Source organism: Pan paniscus, chromosome 7 (genome assembly GCF_029289425.2).
Source record: "Pan paniscus chromosome 7, NHGRI_mPanPan1-v2.0_pri, whole genome shotgun sequence".
NCBI lineage: Eukaryota > Metazoa > Chordata > Mammalia > Primates > Hominidae > Pan > Pan paniscus.
Window position 1 is genome coordinate 115,970,250 of NC_073256.2, and position 23,651 is coordinate 115,993,900.

The 23,651-nt window shown below is 37.0% G+C and overlaps 1 protein-coding gene and 1 pseudogene across 6 annotated transcripts in view; one reads left to right on the plus strand and one right to left on the minus strand.

The window, feature by feature from the left end:
* The window catches only part of STK3 (serine/threonine kinase 3), a 505,519-nt gene that overhangs the window by 305,561 nt on the left and 176,307 nt on the right, over window positions 1-23,651 (minus strand). The gene's annotated exons all lie outside the window — the stretch shown is intronic.
* LOC129398537 (ATP synthase-coupling factor 6, mitochondrial-like) lies at window positions 7,161-7,929 on the plus strand (annotated as a pseudogene).

A 23,651-nucleotide genomic window follows, 5' to 3' on the forward strand; every position in this document is an offset into this window, starting at 1 on the left:
TCTTCCCAAAAAAGGTAGAAATACAATCAAATGTTTCAGAGCAGGGATCAGAAAACTTCGGCCCACATGCCAAATCTAACCAGTCTCCTGTTTTGGTAAATAAAGTTTTATGGGAACACAGCCACACTCATTCATTTATGTGCTGTCTATATGGCTACTTTCACATTATAATGGAAGAGCTGAATGACGGCAGCAGAGACCATATAACTTGTAAAGACTAAAATATTTACTATCTGGCCCTTTACAGAAAAAAGGCCCTGCTTTAGGAGGTCAGGGGTAAGAAGGGGACTGAGATGAGGCCATCGGATTTGATAATAAGTGATCTCTGGCAAATATGAAGAAACAATTTAAAAGAAGTTTAAAAGAAACTAAATGTATTCGAATAAAGTAGAGACAATGAGGATAAGGTATTCTTTCAAACAGCCTCTAGGAACAAAGGAAGACTACATGCAAGTCTGCATGGGGAAATAAGAAATTTTCTTGATCTCACCAATCTTCCTCCTCTTGGAGTCACTCTCTTTAATCACCAACCAAACAGCTTCCCAAACTAGAAACTTCAGAATTTTGGTAAGTGATTCTAGCTCCACACTGCTTTCTGTATCCTCAGTTCCAGGTGCAATGCTTAGTATACAAAAGATAATGTTTGTTGAGTAAAACAATTTAAGAGTACAGAATGTAGAGAGAAAAGATTGAGAAGAGAGAAAAAAATTGTCCCCACTTCATACCTGGAAAAACATTCCATGCCACCTCTAATGGCTATGTGGCTTGGACTCAAGTCTTAAGAGTCATCATAGGCCAGGCGCAGTGGCTCATGCTTGTAATCTCAACACTTTGGGAGGCCAAGCCCAGCAGATCACTTGAACTCAGGGGTTCAAGACCAGCCTGGCCAACATGATAAAACCCCATCTCTACTAAAAATATAAAAATTAGCCGGGCACAGCAGTACATGCCTATAATCCCAGCACTTTGGGAGACTGAGACAGGTGTATCACTTGAGGTCAGGAGTTCAAGATCAGCCTGGCCAACATGGTGAAACCCTGTCTCTACTAAAAGCATAAAAATTAGCCAAGCGTGGTGGCATGTGCCTGTAATCCCAGCTACTTGGGAGGCTGAGACAGGAAAATCACTTGAACCCAGGAGGCGGAGGTTGCAGTGAGCCGAGATCGTGCCACTGCACTAAAAAAAGAAAAAAGAAGAAGAAGAAAAAAAAAAGGTCTGGTTATTTAAAAGAGCCTGAGACTCCTCCCCTTTCTTTTGCTCCTGCTATCACCATGTGACATACTGATGCCCCCACTGCCTCAGGAAGTAAAAGCTTCCTGAGGCCTCACCAGAAGCCAAGCAGATGCTGGCATCATGCTTGTATGACCTGTAGAACTGTAGGCCAATTAAACCTCTTTTATTTATAAATTACCCAGCTTCAGGTATTTATTTATAGCAATGCAAAAACAAGCTAACACACACACAGCAAAGCCTAAGATTTACATCTATGTTTACTACTAAAAATTTTATAGATTTAGCTGTTAAATTTAGGTCTTTGGTGCATTTTGAATTAACATTTTTACAGGGTATGAGGTTGGAGTCTAATTTCATTTTTGTATATGTGGGTATCTAATTGTGCCAGCACACTATGTTGTTTTAACATCAAATGAGAAAATATATAAGATAATTTGATACTACAAATATTTGTGGTTGTTAAAATTCAGGTACTAAGCAAACAGCTCAGTAGAATACTACAACAAACATGTAACCTAATTCTCCTGTCTCTAGTTTCTCCTTTAATATCTGTTTTATATCTGTGTAAAACACAGTCCAGTAATGCAACAACTCTACATAAAACTAAAGATACCTACTGCTGACAGAATTAGAATTTCTGGAAATTCTGAGACAGAACTTGCCCCTGATTTTTCCAGTTTATACAAGCTATCCACAATCCTTCGCTCATGGCCCCCTTCCTCTCTTTTCAATTTTCCAGGCTCATCTCTTACCATTGTTCCCAACCACTTGGTCTGGCTACACAATGTTACTAGACACATCTGATGTGAAGTACTCTTGAAAGACTCTGTAGATTACTCATGCTAGACTTTTGGCTTTCCTTAACCTGGGGGTTCCCTAAAGCAGAAAGAATTTTATTTATCCCTATATTCAAGAGTCCAGGAGAGTGCCCAACACAAAGCAGGTGTTTCATAAACACTTGCTAAGTTAAAGGAATACACAGGCAGGCATGGTGGCTCACACTTGTAATCCCAGCACTTTGGAAGGCAGAGGTGGGAGGATCACTTGAGGCCAAGAGTTAGAAACTAGCCTGGGCAAAATAGCGCAACCCTATCTCTACAAAAGTAAAATTTTAAAAATCAGCCAGTCCTAGTGGTATGTGCCTATGTTCCCAGCTACTCAGGAGGCTGAGGCAGAAGAACAGCTTGAGGCCAGGAGTTCAAGACAGCAGTGAGCTATGATCACACCACTGCACTCTATCCCAGGCAATAGAGGAATATCCTGTCTCCACTCCCCTCCACACTCCAAAAAAAAAAAAAAAAAAAAAAAGGAATGTGCCTATAAATAGAAGACAGTGACAAAGGTAAAGGAATAAAGTAGACCAAGCAACAGGTTTGGAAAACATTAAATCATCTTGTTTGGCAGGAAAAATTGTCTATATAGGGGGATGTTGAGAGAAGCCTGGAAACCTGGATGGGACAGCAAGAGTAAAGGCCAAGTGAGGAATTTGTACAGTGATAGTTTTTTAGGGTAACTTGATGGATTTTTAGACACAGATTATACCAATTCTCTTTTCCCCCAATAAGAGATTTGTGACTTTGGCTAAATTATTTGACTCAGAAAAGACTCAAGTACTTCATACACAAAATTAGACTAATCTCTTTAGTATGATAGGCTCAGCTGGTAGGCCCATCACCCTAGACACAGAAGAAAAAAATAATCATGCTATAATAAGGAAGCTTGACAGTCATTTACGAGAGTTTACCAACTTTTGAGCAGTGAAATCTACTTTCCAAATAAACTCATACATGGAACCCTAGTACAGAAACCTTTTTTAAACCCACAATAATTGAAAGGGGCATGAAAAAAACTGGAGACCCCACACACCCACCTTCCTTCCTCTCACAAACATTGGTTCATATAATCAAGTGGACTTCAAATCAAATATGGGGAACCCTAAAGCACTACTTTAGAACACGGTCAAAAGTTTACTAATCTAGAGGGATCTAGGTAAAGTCATACAACCAAGATTCCCCTTTGTGGCTACTGATTCGAAAATAAATGCTAGGGAGGAAACAAAGATAAAAACTAAAGATGGAAAGGAAGGTCCTACTGTAATTTTCCTGACCAGACCAATGGAGGGCATAAACTAGGATGGTAGTATTAAAAAGACAGAAGCCAAGCAAATATAACATACAGAAACTGTTTTCACTTTGTTTTCCGTATTCTTGATGGGAACCATGCTGACCCAGGAGAGACTGCCCCTCCCAAGGCTAGCTACTTCTTAGACAGCAAACTACCCCTCCTTGAGTGCTTTTCGCATGCAAACCACTCAATCTAAAACTACCTCCCATCCATCCCCAGTATTCAGCTCTCACAGAACTCTTATATTCTGGGACTATTAGAATAGTCCCCTGTTCTAATAATCACGCCAGGGCCAGGTATCAAACAACTTGGGGGCTGCTCTTATATGTGACTATGCCGACATTATTAAAACCAGCCAATTCTAAGCCTCCTTACCCTGCCTCGCCTGTTCCTTCTCACTAAAATCTTAATAAAGGCTCTCCCCCATGATTTCCCTAGCTATTTCTGCCTCCTAAACAACCCTGGTGCTTCCCTATGAGCACTATGTGGCGTGGCATATATGCCACCCTGTCTGATGTGCCATGCCCTCTCCACTTAGAAACTGTATCAATCTTTTCAATGGCAGTTGTCTCCTGACGTGTTAGTTTCACCATATTTGAATAATAATATAAACCACATTTTAAAAAGAGTTCAGGACCAAGCACCAAACAAACAGCACATACTTAGAGAATAAAATGTGAAGTATTAAGAATCAGTATTAAGGCTGGGCATGGTGGGTCATGCCTGTAATCCCAGCACTTTGGGAGGCTAAGGCAAGAGGACTGCTTGAGCCCACGTGTTCGAGACCAGCCTGGGCAACACAATGAGACCCCATCTCCACAAAAAAATTTTAAAAATTAGCAGGGGTGGTGGCACACGCCTGAAGTTGCAGCTACTTGGGAGGCCAAGGTGGGAGAATCACTTGAGCCTGGGAGGTCAGGGCTACTGTGAACCCTAATGGCACCAGTGTACTCCAGCCTGGGTGACAGAGAGGAACAGAAGAAGAAGGAGAAGGAGAAGGAGAAGAAGGAGAAGGAGGAGAAGGAGGAGAAGGAGGAGAAGGAGGAGAAGGAGGAGGAGGAGGAGGAGGAGAAGGAGGAGAAGGAGGAGAAGGAGGAGAAGGAGGAGAAGAAGGAGAAGAAGGATAAGGAGAAGGAGAAGAATAAGAATAAGAAGAGGAAGAGGAAGAAGAGGAAGAGGAAGAAGAAGAAGAAGAAGAATTAGAAGAAGAAGAAGAAGAAGAAGAAACAGTATAAAGATGAGATTTTCTAGTTATGAGAGATGCCAAAGCAGAATGTTTTAAGAGATAAACCTGACATATAGTAAACATTTCTTTTTTTTATTAAAACACATTAACTATAAATATGTTTAACATCATTTCTTATCTTCATCATTCAAGATATCTGAGCCAAAAACCTAGGCCAAAAATCCTGACTCTCATTTACATTCCACATTTAGATAATCAGAAAATACAAATATCCAGAATCTGGCCACATCTCAACAACTTTACCTTTACTACCCTGGTTCAGGCCGCCATTATCTCTTACCTGGACTACTGAAGAAGTAACCTCCTCACTATTCACCTGGCTTCCATTCTTGTCCTGCTACAATCCCTTCTCAATGAAGAACGAGCCGTTTAAATTACACATCAGACCATACCAGTCCTCTGCTCGAAACCCTGCAATGGTTTCCTGTTTCACTCAGGGTAAAAGCTAAAGGTCCTGCCATGGTTTATGAAGGCTCTAAGTGAGCTGGTTCCCTGCCACCCCTCTGATCTCATCTCCTACTTCTTTCACCATCTTACCCAGCTCCAGCCACTTAAACCTCCTTACTGTTTCTAAAACATCAAACACAGTCACACATCAGTTTACTCTGACTAGAACGTTCTTTCCCCAGAAATCTGCATTGCTCATTTACTTAGCTCCTTCACATCTCTACTATAAGTCACATTATTAGACAGGCCTTTCTTGACCATCCTACATATAATATCACAAACATATCTGTCATTCTGTATCCCTCTTATCCTGCTTTTTCTTCATAGCTGTTATCAGTACCTGATATGTTATAGTTTTCGTTTTTTTGTGTATTTTTTTCCCGAGACAGTGTCTCACTCTGTCTCCCAGGCTAGAGGGCAGTGGCACGACCTCGGCTCACTGCAACCTCCGCCTCCTGGGTTCAAGCAATTCTCCTGCCTCAGCCTCCAAAGTAGCTGGGACTACAGGCATGCGCCACTATGCCCGCCTAATTTTTGTATTTTTAATAGAAAATGGGTTTCACTATGTCAGTCAGGCTGGTCTTGAACTTCTGAGTTTGGGTGATCCACCCGCCTCAGCCTCCCAAAGTGCTGGGATTACAGGCGTGGGCCACTGTGCCCAGCTTTTTGTGTGTAATTTACTGTCTTTTCCCACTACAAATAGGTACCTAAGAGATTGGAACTTTGTTTCATTCACTGTTATGTATGAGTGCCTAAAACAGTGTCTGAGCAGGCACTCAATAAATATGAAATAAATTAATATACCAAAGCCTTTCTGAGGGATTTACACTTGTACTGCTCAAAAATCCATAAACCTCGCAAAGAGACAAAACTGGATCACTAGTGGTAATATATAAAAATGTAAAAATAAAAATGTAGTCTTCTAAGAAAGATAGAAGGCTTGACAGTAAATGATTAACTACCAAAAGAATAAAGTATAAATGAGAGATTGGCAACCATGTGAACTCACCTCAAGAGAATAATAGATACCTACAAATGAACATGTGAAAAACTTTATAATAAAACTATATAATTAAGCACAGAGAATAAGACTATCTTGCCAAGATTTGCTAACTTGGCAAACATCCATATTAAACTCAGCTTCCCCAATTCCAGATACAAATGGAATTGTGAATTTGGCAATTCACTGGAGAGAAAGACTGCATTACAATCTAGGTTCACATTAAAGTTACCTCATTCTTCTCAACTTAGATCTGATGCAGAGGAAAATTTTTAACAGATTCTATTGGACATATGCCATACTATAGTCAGTAAAGTTCAACATTAACATTTTAGATGTTAACCTAAATGATTTGTTTTCCTAAAACTAAACTGCACTAAAAAAAATATGCATTATGAGTATAAAATGAATTATTTTAAATAATATTTTGTCAAAGAAAAAGCCATTTATAACACCAGTCCTTCCCTCGTATTTTGATTTCATTCATGTAGTGCCTCACCCACAGCTGAACACATGGTAGCACTCAAGCTGTTCACTGATAAGAGAGAGAATATTCTTTCCTTCAAGGTTTATTAAATATAGATATGTCCACCTCAACCTTCCCAGTTATTAAAAAATGCAAATGAAAATTATGTACCCCAAATTTGTATATAAATGTATTAATCATTTATTTAATAATTAGTATGTCATAAAGCGTAGTATTAGATACTGAAGACACAAAATAAAAATTACACATGCTGCTATCAATAACTTCATAATGTGGTAGAGAAGTCATATAAACTATAACAGAAGATGATAACTTGTATGGTCTTGGGGCACACAAGATGCAAAGGAAGCCCAGAGGAAAAGTTCCCAAGATAGAATGTGTAGAAAAAAGATGGGAGAAAATGCAGGCATAAAGTAACACTTAGAAGAAGGCAGAGGTAAACCTAACACTACCTACAAATGATAGTATGGCTAAAGGAAAGGAAATATCACATGAATAAAGATGTATGCAGAGCCCAAGGTCTTACATGACACCCTTAAAAATTTGGCTATTAATGGGGAGGATCTTAAGTAAGACAGTAATATGAGTTGTGTTTCATTTAAGATGATCAATCTAGCAGCATCATGAAGTTTACTTTAGAGAGGGGATTGAGACTGCAGATTATTAAATCAGTTGGTACTGATCCAGAAGAAGGTAGAACGATGGCGGTGGTGTTGGCTTTGCCAGCTCAGGACTGAGTGCAAGTAACATAGAATCAATCCCAGCACTTTGGGAGGCCGAGGCGGGCGGATCACGAGGTCAGGAGATCGAGACCATCCTGGCTAACACGGTGAAACCCCGTCTCTACTAAAAACACAAAAAATTAGCCGGGCGTGGTAGCGGGCGCCTGTAGTCCCAGCTACTCGGGAGGCTGAGGCAGGAGAATGGCGTGAACCCGGGAGGCGGAGCTTGCAGTGAGCCGAGATCGCGCCACTGCACTCCAGCCTGGGCGACAGAGCGAGACTCCGTCTCAAAAAAAAAAAAAAAAAAAAAAAAAAAAAAAAAAAAAAAAAAAAAAGAATCAGCCAGATTCTCCAGAGGCTCTTCAGGTTCTCCTCTGTCTTTCAGTCAGCAGTCTCAGTCCATTTGCGGAGGAACATTGGTGTTACAGCAGTGGCGTTTAATAAGGAACTTGATCCTGTACAGAAACTCTTTATGTACAAGGTTAGAGAATACAAATCTAAGTGACAGACATCTGGAGGATCTGTTGATACTGATCCAGAGTACCAGCAAGAGCCAGAGAAGAAGCTTTTTAAGCTCAAGCAAGTGTATGGTAAAGCAGACATGAATACATTCCCTAACTTCAAATTTGAAGATCCCAAACTTGAAGTCATCAAAAAACCCCAGGCCTGAAGAAATAAAGTAAAATTAACCTGGTAAGTTGTCAAGGGTTAGCTGTACAACTAGCTAGAAGTTTCAGAATAAACATACATTCACAACTGTCAAATGTTCTTTTAATCTCGATTCCAAATAAATTAGTTGGTGATGCGGAGTATTAAAAAAATCTGGAAGGAAAAATAAAGATGTGGACGAAAAGAAGGGGATATTACTTGAGAGATATTAAGAAAGTTACAGAGATGGGAACTGGTGAATAATGAAAACTTGAATCAGCTCAGTGGCAGTGGAGCTGGACAGGAAGGAGGGAAGGAAACATCAACAGGACCTGGTGACTGATTAAAGGCAGAAGATTGGGCCAGGCACAGTGGCATGTAATGCCAGCACTTTGGGAGGCCAAGGCAGGCGGATCACTTGAGTCCAGGAGTTTGAGAACAGCCTGGGCAACATGATGAAACCCTGTCTCTAAAAGAAAAAAAAAATATATATATATATATACAAAAATTAACCAGGGGTGGTGGTGCATGCCTGTAGTCCCAGCTACTTGGGAGGCTGAGGTGGGAGGATCACTTGAACCCAGGAAGCAGAGGTTCCAGTGAGCGGAGATCGTGCCACTGCACTCCAGTCTGGGTGACAGAGTGAGACCCTGTCTCAAAATAAAATAAAAAATAAAGGCGGAAGATTGGGCAGAGGGAGGATACTCTTGGTTAATGGCACCACCATCTAACCAGTTGTTTCAAATACATAGTTGGTTCAAATATAAAGGGAGAAACAAGTCTGATGAAAAAACAGTGAAAACAACTTGGAGATATTGGATTTGAATTATCTCAAAATAGTAAAGAAAATTATATAAGCAGATTATTAGAAATATGTCTAGAATTCAAGACAGAGATAAAAGCTGGAGGAAAGCCAGGGAATGGAGACAGCAGTGTTCTCTACTGCTGTCTTAACCCTTTCTTTCAGAGCCACATATAAAAGCAGTTCACTGGCACCTCCGCTTCCTGGGTCCAAGTGATTCTCCCACCTCAGCCTCCCAAGTAGCTGGGACTACAGGCATGCGTTTTTATACTATTTTGAGATAATTCAAATGCAATATCCCCAGGTTATTTTCACTGTTTTTTCCTTCTCCCAAAGGAGAACTGTTTGTCTCCTAAATCAAGGAGCACGTGAGCCTGTAAAGTTCCATAGCAGAGAGGAAATAAGTGATGGGTAGGAGAAAAAAAAACAAGAAGAAAGAGGCATACCCTTCTATAATACTACAGCCAGAAAAGGGTAAAATGAGGCCCCAAAGTTCAGGCATATGTATATGGCCATTTAACCAGGACTTTTTAAGCAATAAGCATGCTGTGCTTAGGCTGTCTCAGCACTATTGTTAAATGCTTTAATTATGTAACTTTTGATACATTCATGTTATCATATGTTGTAATTATTGTTGTTACTATTACATTTTCTCTATATAGCACTTATTATGTATGGGGCAATGTACTAAGTAGCTTTACAAAAATTATTTCTTTTAATCCTCACCAAAACCCTATGAGGAAGTATTTCTCCATTTTATATATGAGAAAACTGAGGGATAGAAAGGTTAAATAACTTGCCCTCAAATACTCAGCAAATAAAGGACAGAGTTGAAAATGGAACCCAGGCAGTCTAGCTCCAAAGTCCATGATCTTAATCATCAAGTTATACTACCTCTTTTCAGGTGGATAAAGAATACTTTTGGTTACTAACTTAATCTGAAGACAACTATTTTCTAATAGGAAATATTTCTAATTTTACAATACATGTAGGAGAAAATTGAGTTTACTGATCAGAAACTTGCTAGACTACATTATTAAGTAAAAAAACACACAGAATTAAAATATTATTTAAAACATCTGTACATTTTTAATCTGTATAAACATGTACATATAACAATAGTTCTCATCTATATAAATATGTACATATAATAATTGTTCTTAAATTTTACTATGCATCAGAATTTCTTGGTGGGCTTGTTAAAATGCAGATTGCTGAACCCATACTTCAAACCCCAATCTTTCCCCTATTACTTACGAAATAAAGTACAACTTCTTTTCAGCATGGCTTACCTTTGGCCATGAGGCATTGTCTAACCATCTTTCAATAAGTTTTTAGTACATTACCTATTTTTTTATGCTTTCCCTAATACAACCCTTCCTAATAAAGCCATACATTCCTTCTATGATTCCAAAGCACCTCTAAAATAGTAAAAAACAGAACAATGATAATAATATCAATTAACTCTGTGGGGCATTCCCCAAGGAAACATGAATTACCTCATTCAATCCTCATAACAACTCCTCAGGATAAAGATTATAATTATTCTCACTGTACTTATGGGAAAAAAGTGAGACATGGAGAGGTTAAATTGGGCATGGTAATACAATCAGCAAGTAGAAAAGCTAGGATTCTACCACTGCAATTATACTATATAAGCAATTACTAGATTGTTCAGTACTTGGATACTATTTAGATACTAGATTTTTCTAAGTACTAACGTAAATAATTTCCTTATTCATTTTTACACTTATTTAACTGACATTTACTGACTGCCTATCATATGCCAGGCATTGTGTTAGGCACGAAAGACTATCACGTTAAAATACAAGGGAAGACCCAGTACCTGCTCTCTTGAGACATGGAATCCAGTGGAAAAACCAAACATTAAATTAAAAATCAGAGAAATATTTCAAGAAATATGTGTTAAGGACAAAAAGTACAAGGCACTCCAAGATTATAATAGGAAGATCTAAGCTGTTTATAGTTATTGTACTGGCAGTGTCCTATTACAAGAGTATAAGTTACACAGAATATGCATTTCAGGATGCCAAATAATTCCATTTCAAAATGACACTTTCAAAATCAAATTAATTAATTATAAGACCAAAGTCATATAGTTAAAATTTAAAACATATTATTTAAAATGAAATTTAAATATGTCAGCTCTTTATTTTTCCCCTTAGCAAATGGAGCTATTACGCATCTGACACAGAATGTAATAAATATAAACTATCCGAAACTAATAAAATAGCATTTGAAAATGTCCTTGCAATATTGGTCATGATAAAGGTAAAATAATATGCCAAGTTCCTGACAATCCTAGTAGTGCATAAAGTACTTCCATTTTGGACAATGCTAACTTTCTTATGATTGAATTAGATCCATGACTTAATATACATCATTTGTAAGATTTTTTTTTTTTTTTTTACAAAAAGCAGACTTCTTTCATAATAAATTTCAAAATGAAAACCAATATTTTTTTACAGAGGAAAAATGCCTAAAAGTCCAAATACTGATCTTACAAAGAGACATGAAAGGTAAAATCAAGTATGAACCAGGCCTGGATTCCCATATCTTCAGTTTCTATTTATCAAACAGAAAAATCTTTCCAACTTTCTCCTTTCCTGTATAAGACCAAAACTATGCAATATTCTGTTTGTATTACAATTACACTAATTCAATGCAGGTCACTTGCTTTTTACTGAGTCCAGATGACATTCAGTAAACTAAACATGGGCCAATTAGTTTTAAAAAAAGAGGAAGAAAAGAAAAAAGGAAGAAACGAGTGAGTTCTGATTGCCTTTGGGTAGGTCATACAGTGGCTACAGAGCATCACAGCCTGAACTTCATTTTGGCTAACACCAACCATACGGCTAACATTAAGGACTAGCATTTTTTATTCCTTTCAGATTTCTCACGTTTGGAAATTCCAATTTAAATAATTTTCTGGTGAAAGTGAGGACAGCACTCCTGCATAATATCAGTTTTCCCCTAATTCAACTCCAATGTCTTATTTTGGAGCTACTAAAATGGAATCTGCACAATGTCTAAAAAAGTATAATAATCCTTTTTAACCAATTTTTTTATGTATTACAGTTTTAAATGAGCAAATGAAACTGATAATTTAGCTGACACAAACCCACACAAAAAAAGATGGTCTAAAGCTATGAAGTTTCAACATCAATGTTTGTAATCTCAAATCAACCTGAACCACCATACAATTAGGTATATGATAAACTAATAGAAATATTCATAACTAAAAGCAATATTATTTTTAAATATCTTATTAGGTGTTGGCACCCAACATTTTCTTATAATCTATCATGTAAAGAAATCTGTTTTACTATTCCTTTTAAACTCTCTACTCATGCTACTTTAGTTGTGTTTCTAGAAATAAATACTAAACTCTCTGCTAATTTTTTTTGGCTAAGAAATTTTTTGAAAGTTATAATGTAACTAAGTTAAAATTTACATATAATCATAATTTGATATCAAGACTGCTTTCATACAAAAAACCTACATTAATTAATTCCTTAAGTAAATTTACACTTTATCAATTGTTGGTATTTTAAAAAGTACTCAAAAGAAACTCTTCATTCACCATTATTACAAAAATGGAAGTCTCCAAATATGTAAACTAGCTTGATTTTTAAATTTGTTACTTATTTAGCCTAATTTTTTTAAACTTGCCTAAATTTAACTGAAGAATATTATGTTCCTGCAAGTGTTCATGAATACAAAGATACAGTAATGAAGATGGAAATTATTTACTCTAACAATTCTGACTGCATGACTGTTAAATCACTTACATACGGCCAAATGATCTACAAGGAAGCAGGGAGGTCCTGAAATTGTGTACTCATATCCATTTTCAACTACTGCACAGGTGACACAACCAATCAAGGCATTACTGAAACAGAATGGGAATAGAAAGGACTTAGTGAATAAAAGTGACTTCTTTAGACAAAAATGTAGAGGTTAGCTTGTGACCAAGGTGGAAGAAACAGCAGCACCATTCCTCCCATTGCTTGTTCATATTAAGAGAAAACTGAGACCACTAAGAGGCAAAGGACAGAGGACAGCAACACCAGCAAAGAGACAGGCAGCAGTGGGGTCAGAGCATGAGAACAGTATTAAGAGTTAAACATGGAGCACAGAGGGGGTGGTTTAAAATGTCAGTTTTACTCAATTATTTATAGGACAGTTCTTGGAAATAATGTTATAATGAAATGTTGGTTATATAAAAATCTTATTTAATGTAGTAATTACTATTTAGACAAGAGCAAATATAGTAAATATCAAGTAAAAATTAACAATAATTAAAATGGGCTTATGGTCTGAAATATAATAGACATATTATGGGAAAGGATTACTGTTCTAACAACTATGCATAAAGCTGTGAAAAGGCAACAGTTATACTAGTCTGTAGAAACAGTACTCTAAAAGTTACAATAAGGAGATACACTTTTTTTTTTTTTTTTTTTTTTTTGAGCAAGGTCTTATTCTGTCACCCACACTGGAGCACAGTGGCATGATCACGGCTCACTGCAGTCTCAACCTCCTGGGCTCAACCGATCCTCTCACCTCAGGTTCCTGAGTAGCTGGGACTACAGGCGCATGCCACCACACCCAGCTAATTGTTTTTGTATGTTTTGTAGAGACAGGGTTTTGTCATGTTGCCCAGGCTGGTATGAAATTCTTGGGCTCAAGCGATCCACCCACCTCAGCCTCCCAAAGTGCTGGGATTATAGGCATGAGGCACCATGCCTGGTCCAATATGGATATTAATCCTCCTGAAATAGATGGGATTTTAAAATGCAATACTCAGTTTCAACGTTGAAATGTGCTCTTCTTTCACTGAAAATGACATGACACTGTGAAAGCTTTCTTCTAACACAGGAATTTTTAGACCTTCACACAACAAGTTTTCATAATGTTTACTACTTTCAGTAAGCTTCATGACTATTAATGCTTTGGGGAAAATTTACTTTTTGTTTCTTTATTTGCTTTTCAAAACCAAAGGCATATAGTAATAATTCATTATGCTTTTACAATCAGGTTTCATCTGATGTCAATGTTATCTTTCATATCTTTTTAAGTGTTTTTCCATGTTAACGTGAAGGTGTGTTTCTTAACTTCACATAGCAAGAAACAAAGACACGCCTTTGTTCAATTTAAATATTTTGGTTCCTGGCCAGGCGCGGTGGCTCACGCCTGTAATCCCAGCACTTTGGGAGGCTTAGGCAGATGGATCACCTGAGGTCAGGAGTTCAAGACTAGCCTGGCCAACATGGTGAAACCCCATCTTTACTAAAAATACAAAAATTAGTTGGGAGTGGTGGTGTATGCCTGCAATCCCAGCTGCTTGAGAGGCTGTTATTTGTTATATGTTATTCCATATTCCCTATTCTATTCTATTCTATTCTACTCATTCAGAGACAGGATCTCATCCCATCACCCAGGCTGGAGTGCAGTGGCGTGATCACAGCTCACTGCAGTCTTGACCTCCTGGACTCAAGTGATTCTCCCACCTCAGTCTCCCAAGTAGCTGGGACTCCAGGCACAAGCCACTATGCCAGGCTAATTTTTGTACTGTAGACACGGGGTTTCACCATGTTGTCCAGGCTGGTCTAGAACTCCTGAGCTCAAGTGATCTGCCTGCCTTGGCCTCCCAAAGTGCTGGGAATACAGGCTTGAGCAACTGTGCCTGACCTCCATATTCATTTTATTCAAAAGAATTTTATACACAAAATTGTGGCAAAACTTCAAGGAAGAATATATTCTTTTGTAGTTCTGTAATCTAGTGGAAAAATGTGATATAAAAAAACATAAAAGTTAATGATATACTAGTGAAGGGTTCCTAATATTCAATTAACTTTGATTTTATTCTCAATCTATTTTATACTACCATTCTTCTTATGAAAATATCTTCAACACTTTCATTGTACCAATAAACAACAATAAAATAATTAACAATTTGCATTTATTATTAAAGTATTAAATTTAAAACTCCAAAGCACCTACTTGAAAGGAACATTCCAATATAATTTAATTATTCTTGGTCATTTGCTCATGTTTCCTTAAATATAAATACAGTATACCTAACAAATAATAAGCATAATTATAAATATTATCACATTTTACAATTTTTTATTCTAATAAAGAAAACATATGCTCAAATAATGGAATTTAACTATAAAATCTAATTTTTAGCTCATTGAAAAGACATAAAAAAGGATGATCAAACTATTTACCAGTCTTAAATATTTAAGAGTATAATATGTTTATACTACTATATTTATATGTTATAAATACAGACTATATATTAACACATTTATAACTATAGTAATATGTATTTATATACTATAAAAATATACTACTATATATAATACTGGCTTTTTAAATACATTTCCTAATTTCCTTTATTTACTACTTTAACTTTGTAGTTTATAATTTACAAATTTCCCAGCACTATATCTTCCCCACAAGAAGATTTCCCTTTCTAGTGGCTACTAACATACAATGTTTAAGGATTAATTAATGATAGATTGGTTAATGAATCTGCAAAATATTTAGCTCTTTTATTTCCATTTTTCTCTCCTGCTAACTGACTTTTGACCATGTTAATGTTTATTAAGCTCAAGATCCAAATTAGCTAAATTCTTGCCCTCCCAAACAGGAGGCAGTCTAAAGCAAAGGTGTTGGTTGACCGCAAGTTCTGGTGGAATTTACCTATTAATCAGTTCTACACCATTTTGTCAAATCTGAACCAATATAGTGCCAAAAGAACATTCTTAACTATTAAGACTTTTATCTTTGGCATACAGGATTCATTCATCCAACAAATACATACTGAGTAACTACTATGGGCCAAGCACTGTTCTAGTGCTTAACATATATTAGTGAACAAAAGAAATAAGAAATTCCTGCCCTCATGTTGCCAATTTACCAACCCTGTGCTGTGCTCCACACTAAAAATACAAAATTGAAGATACTACCCCTTACTTAAAGAAGATTTAATCTAATCAAAGGCAAGAAAAATGTCCTCAATGCAACTTATCATATAATGCTAAAATATGCATATGTAAATGGTAGCAGAAGCATATAGAAAGTGCCATGAAGAGTAGAGGGGAAGAAGCCTCTGTGCAGATGTTACTGAGTACAACATCACAAGGACTATAATTCTCTCTGCCTATAACAATCAAACACAGGCATTCCAACCTGAGAACAGATATGCCCAATACAGCTTTATATCTAACTCTATGTTGTCTTTCTTAGAGGTAAATCAAGGTGCTGCTTTACAGACCTTCATAATTAATGTCCCCTTAGCATCTTCAAGAGTTAATGGAAAAGGAGGGAAAATTCTAATCACTACATGTTGACACTTTTTAGTAGCCAAGAAAAGCTCTCAAAGAATGACAATTTTAAAAATTAACTTGTATACACTTTCTAGGTTAACCGTGGGCCTCAATAATCCCTACCATTCCAATACACAAATGTCACAAGTTCTCATTCATATGTGAGAGCTCAAACCAGTGGATCTCATGACATATGGAGTACACTTGCCATCACCAGAGGCCAGGAAGGGGAGTGGGGAGGGAGGAGTGAAATGGAGGGAAAAGGGAAATAAATGTATTTATTGGCACTGAGCTGTACACTTAACAATGGTAAAGATGGTTAATTTTAAAAATATTTTCAATAATAATATTAATAATTATCCTTACCATCCTTATCTCTTATTCACACGAAGACATTAGTTACCATTTATTAAGTGCCTCCAGCAGGAGAGGCACTGTGTACACCCTTTATATAACATTATTTCTAAGCTTAAACCTTTAGAAGATTAGTATTTTTATTACCCAGTTTTTCACATGTGAAGACTGAGAGTGGGAGAGATTGTATAATTTGCCCAAGGTTGTACACCATTTGGCCTAGAATGTAAAAGAAATCCATATGAACACAAAGTCAAGGATCTTTTCACTCTACCTGATAGCTGCCCACTCCCATAAAGAATCTAATATTTAGGGATATTAATTCCTCTTCTATGATTATTTTTAACCATCCTATATGTAGATACATATGTAAACTGATCTAAAACAGTTTACATCCTTGTTGAAAACAGGATCACATATGATTACCTAGCCTGCTAACCCAGACAGGCAGATGGATGGACAGGCAGATGGAAGAATGAACAAAATCTCAAGTATAATGACATCCAAACTGTTTAAATCTACTGCACAGTGTTCTTATAAATCTTCAATGGCAAGTCCATTTGACTGACACTATTTCTAAAAGAACAATTAGGCTAGGCACAGTGGCCCATGTCTGTAATCTCAGCATTTTGGGAGGACAAGGCAGAAAGATCACTTGAGCCCAGGAGTTTGGGACCAGCTTAAGCAACATAGTGAGACCCTCACCTCTACAAAAATATTTAAAAATTAGCTGGGTGTGGTGGCACACACACCTGTCGTCTCAGCTACTCCAGAGGCTGAGGTGGGAGGATCACTTGAGCCTGGGAGATCAAGGCTGCAGTGAGACATGATTGCTCTCCACTGCCCTCCAGCCTGGGCGACAGAGAGCTCAAAAAATAAGATACAATAAATGAAAGCACAATTAAACAAAAAATAAACTTACCTTGAGATCTTTGTAACACCTTTATTATCCCTATTACCTCATCTTCTATTAATGTCCTTCTGGCTCACTCCAGCCACACTGGCCTCTGGTTAAGAATCAATGAGCCAAGCATGTTCCCATCTCACACAGACTTTGTACTGTCTGTTCCCTCCAATCAAGGCAGTCTTACCCCAGATGGCTCACTCCCTTGTGTGCTTCAGTCTTTAGCTTAGATATCTCCTTCTTAACAAGGCATCCTTGACTACCATTTAAAAGTACAATCAGACCTTCATACTCCCTAATCACCATCCAATGATATATTTTATGTATGTGTTATATTTATTATGTCTAACCCAACCAGAATATAAACACAATGAAGGCAGGAATTTTTGTTTTACTCAAGGCTATATATCCTGCCCATAGAAAAGTGGCTGATGCACAACAAATATTTGTTGAATGAATAAATGAACTTTGTGGCCAGGCACAGTGGCTCATGTGTATAATCTCAGCACTCTGGGAGGCCAAAGGAAGGATCGCTTGTGCCTAGAAGTTTGAGACCAGCCTGGGCAACATACTGAGACTTCACCTCTACAAAAAACTTAAAAATTAGCTGGGTGTGATGGCATGCACCTGTAGTCCCAGCTACTCAGGTCAATGTGGGCTGAAGTGGGAAAATCTCCTGAGCTCAGATATTTGAGGCTGTAGTTACTATGATCACACCACTGCACTCCAGCATAGGCAACAGACAAAGACCCCAACTCAACAATAATAATAACAACCACAATAATAATAATACTAAATGAACTTCATTATTTGGAACCTAAAGAGGAATTGTGTAAGTTCAATTTCATCACTGATAAATAATTCAATTAAAGACTTCTTTTAAAGCCAAGTTTTATATTATTTAGCACTACTGAACTTCCCCTTCTTATAAAATGTTTGCCTCCTTACTCTGGCCAAAAATCTTCTTTTCATTGCTCTTTAGAAGTTTAACATGATGAAAATCAGTGTTTGACTTTAAAAGTCAAAGTATGAATGAAACCGAACTTGTATAGACACATCTTTTAGCTCTCATTTCAATAAACTGTTATTAAATCCATAATCTTTTGAGAGAGCAACTCATAGATTAAAAATTAAAATTAATATTTTATCTGATGCTTTACGGCATCCATTGTATTGAATGCATTTGTTTAATATTTCTAAGTCTTTAGAAAAGCTTCTGAGAAAATTGATTTCCTTATGTTGTTTACAGTCTGTGACCAAATATTTTTAGGACATTCACATGAATAAAGGGTCCCAAATGCAACAGAAATTATAATCACATCATAACTTAAGCTTTAAATTATTCATGTCTTTTATGTGTAACAAAAAAACTATTATCCAAAACTATTTATTATATTAAAATATTTTTACTCAACAATCTTTTTCTCCTAAGGTCAATGAAGGCATATGACTCCTCCCCAATTATATAACTTTTTATTATTTTAATTAAATTAACTGATACCAGCATGTTTTAATATCATCCCTACACATTTAGAAGAAGTAAATAACCTAGAGATCAAAATACACAGTAAACCCATACAAACAGCAGTTTTTCATTGCCATCTCTCTATATATAAACATTGAATGCAATTCTATGGAAGTATGGCTCCACGTATTCAGATGAGGAATATGTCTGTTTACATGTGTCTCTTTCCCGGTCCACATTACAGGGGGACCTGTGTGTGCCTCTGTGGTTAAGATTTACTGCATGTTCACATTAAAGTCTCATTTCCAACATTTAAACATGCAGCCACAAAGACCAATTAGAACAGTTATTAGTACAACCCTTGGTGTACCAAAGATTTGGGAGTTCATAAAGTTGAAATTGATTGTTTATGGACAATTACAGGTACCAAAATGATTTAAAACATTTCCATTTTTGCTCTGCTGAATGAGACTCATTTAAACAGCAGAACTAGAAGCAGAGACTTAAATATCAACTTGTAATCAAAAATCACCAGTAATGTCTTAGCAGCGTGTTCATCCTCCTACTCAGTAGAGTCCTTAAACATACAGGGACTCCAATATTAGCTTCAAAACATTTTCAGAATGTGTAGCAAAAATATGTCAAACCTGGATCTCTGACTTAAAGGAACACACAAGGCCTAAGAAATAATTGCTGTCTCAAATACTGTGGAGTTAATAAGGTTTTAAAGTATATAAAGTTGCTGTAGGCTAAATGGCACATTTTATATTAGACACCCTTTCTTGCTAAACACTGTATTATATATTAAACTGTAGCAAAAGTGAATGAATCTATTCACTTTTCGATTTTCGAGGAAAATCGAAATGAAATTTTCAAGTACTCACATAATGACATACCTCTAAACTGTGAGGTACTTTATGACAGAGTGTGTGATTCATTCATCTTTTAATTCCTAGTGCTTGAATACAAAGTTGATATTCAGTAAACACTGATTGAATAGATAAATGAGTAAATACAACTTGAAGAATAACTATGTAATGAGATTTCTGATTTTACAAAACACTTTCACTACTTTTCTAATTATATATATATATACATATATAGATATAGATACAGATATAGATAGATATAGATACAGATATAGATATAGATATCGAGTAGAGACAGGGTTTTGCCATGTTGCTGGTCTAGAATTCCTGAGCTCAAGCAATCCACCCACCTCGAACTCCCAAAGTGTTGGGATTACAGGCGTGATCTATCATGCCCAGTCGTGCTTCACCACTTTTCAAGGTCAACTTCAAGAAAATGAAAATTGCACCTTTCTGAACAAACTTTAAGTCTACCCTAAACTGCTAAGAATCAACACTAAGAGCAGATGACATAATGTGTGGGAAAATAAAAAGTCAGCCAGCCAGCTGGACATCAGTCTTTTCTCTGACTGCTATGACTAAACTCTTCAAGGTTATAACTTTTCAAATGCTACCACTGTAATGAACTATTTCATTGCTAGTGTTACCTCCTTTCCTTGGTCTTCCCCTTTCTAGAGAAGAATTCCTGTTATTATCTCATTCCCTTCTTGACTGCACTTTCCACACTGGTTTCAATTTGTACTTGACCTAGTTCCCAGAAAACACCCAGTTTTCCTTTTCTCACTTAGTATCTTAATATTTGTAATATTAATAACCCACTTATCTATTCAATTGTTTAATTGTATTTTATCTATTATCTATTCAATTGTTTATTTCTATTTAATTGTAGTAACTCTATTCGGAGCTAGCCTATGCAAAAGAGAAGACAGCAGTCTTCAGATGTGACTTACTTAGTACAGAAAGATCCCAACCCTAATATATACAAACACATACACATGCAAACACACACACCTGCTATAAACCAAAATTAGAGATACATTTCTTTGTGTTAAACTCCTGCTTCTTGAGGTTATTCTCCATCTGTCCCTCTCAATTGTTCTGTCACTCTTTACCTCCTGCTTTTTTCTGTTTTACGGTAATTCTCTCCAGCTAACTTTACTCTTCTTTCTTCTACATACAACATCCAATGTGTCAAAAAAAATTCTGTGGGTTTTTGTTTCAAAATATATCCAAAACCTGATTGGGTCTTACCACCTCCACTGTTACCAACCTAACACATGCCACGATCATCTCTCACTTGGATTACTGCAGAGGCCTCCCAACTGGCCTCTTTCCTTCTATCTTTGCCCACCCCGCCCCCACAATCTGTTCTCAACAAAACCTAAGTAATCCTTTAAAAATGTAAATCAGATCTTATCACTCTGCTGCTCAAGGCCTGCCAGGGGTCTGTCTACAAGGCACTACTGATCTCACCTACCTCCATCACCTCCCTTACTTCCTGTCTTTCTCTGACATTATCTCCTACTTCTTTGTCCCTAGATCACTCTGCTCCCTTCTGCCTCTCCAAACACAAAAGGGCTTTCCATTGACCATTCCATCTGCCCAAAATGATCTCCCCAGGTATATGTGTGGTTTACTCCCACAATACCTGCAAGCCTCTACTCAAATATCACCTTCCCAAGGAGGCTCTGAACACTGTATTTAAAATCACAAATTTGTCCACCAAAACTCCCTGTATCCTTCTTAGTGTACACTCTAGTTTTCTTTAATCATTTCCAAAACACTTATGGCTTTCTCATATTCTATATAAATTACTTATTATATATTGTTTCATATCTCTTGCCTCCTTCTAGGATGTAATCTCTGATATATCCCAAATGCCTAGAAAGGTATCTGGCAGAGTAGACACCGAATAAAAATTTGAATACATGAAAATATACTAGACTATCTTAAAATATAATAAATATATAGTATGTTCTTTTTGTTTGTTTTTTGAGACAGGGTCTCATGCTGTTACTCAGGCTGGACTGCAGTGGCACGATCTCGGCTCACTGCAACCTCAGCCTCTCAGAGTCCACCGGCAGGTGCCACCACGCCCAGATAATTTCTGTATTTCTTTGTAGAGGCACAGTATGCCATGTTTCCAAGGCTGGTGTTGAATTCCTTGATACAAGCAATCCTCCCACCTAGGCCTCCTGAGTAGCTGGGACTGTAGGCATGAGCCATTGCACCCAGCCTTGATGTCATTATCTAATGTCTCCTCCTTAATAAATTGTTAATAACCCTTAATAAATTGTGGCTAACATACCTTTTACAATACAACTCTAGACCATTAATGTGTCCCATAAATCCTGTGTGCATCAGGAGGTATCTTTTTTGCCTCAATGACTTTTATTAATGCACTGTCAGTATTCTACTTGGGCTTTATTCAAATACAAGCCTATAAAACTACTGAATCTTTTTCCATCCCTCCTACTTTCCCATTCTTGATTTTTCCCCTACCTTTCTCCACAACTCCAGGTGACCAGCAATGACAACCTGATATGTATCACTCCATACCTTCTTCTCCATCCTTAAATAACCACGTACAAACATATGTAGAGATTTAAAATTCTATTTTGTTTCTTTGGGAATGAAGTTGTCCCCACATATGCTTCTTCACATCTTATTTTTCTCATCTCATAGCAAACAGTGGAATATAACTACATTAATTGGTATACACAGAACTCCATTCTTTTTAATGGCTGCATGTTACAAGGCCAAAATGTATCAAATGTACTCAACTTTTCCCACCTTGTTTCCAGTTTTTTACCACTAATAAAAATACTGCAAAAAGATCCTTGCTTTGAAAAATGCATATATCCTTACATATTTATGCTTTTATTTTTATGAGATAAATTCTAGGGGTAAAACTGCCAAAACTGCTTTCCAAGAAAAGAAGTAAATGTCACATTTCTACCACAAATGCCTTTTGCTCTAATTTGCCACCAATATTGAGTGGAGCCATAACATTTTTAATTTTGGATATATGATGATATCTCAGCCAGGCACAGTGGCTCAAGCCTGTAATCCCTGTACTTCGGGAAGCCAAGGCAGATGAATCACTTGAGATCAGGAGTTCAAGCCAGTCTGGCCAATATGGTGAAACCCCATCTCTACTAAAAATACAAAAATAAGCCGGCTGTGGTGGCACCCACCTGTAGTCCCAGCTACTCGGGAGGCTGAGGCAGGAGAATCACTTGAACCTGGAGGTGGAAGTTGCAGTGAGCCAAGATCGTGCCACAGCACTCCAGCCTGGGTGACAGAGCAAGACTCTGTCTCAAAAAAAAAAAAAAAAAAAAATTAGCATGGGCATGGTGGCGGGCACCTGTAATCCCAGCTACTTGGGAGGCTGAGGAAGGAAAATCACTTGAAGCCAGGAGGCAGATGTTGCAGTGAGCCAAGATCGTGCACTGCACTCCAGCCTGGGCAACAAGAGCAAGACTCTGTCTCAAAAAAAAAAAAAACTCAATGTTACTTTAATCTGCATATCCTAAAGTACTATTAATCATCTTCCTATGTGTCATTAGTCTATTGGGATTCGCATTTCTGTCAACTATTCATCTCTCTCCCTGTTTTTTATACTGGATTGTCTTTGGCACTAATTTGTAGTTTTTTAAAATATCGTAGATATCAACCATTTATCTGTAATTTGAAGTATAAATATTTTTCCCAACATACCGCTTATCTATTGAGTTTGCTGCCAATGAGATCCCACATATAAGTTACAAAAAAATCATTATATGATTAGACTTATTTTTCTTTCATAGCTCCTGCGTTTCCTATGTTGGTTAGAAACTTCTCCCAAGTTTCTAATTCATGCATATAGTCCAGAATTCATATTCTTCCATGTAAGTCTCTAGTATACTTAGAATTTATTTAGGTATTGTAAGAGACCAAAGATTCAATTTTCTTTGAGATGAACAGATAATTCCAAATGCATGATTATC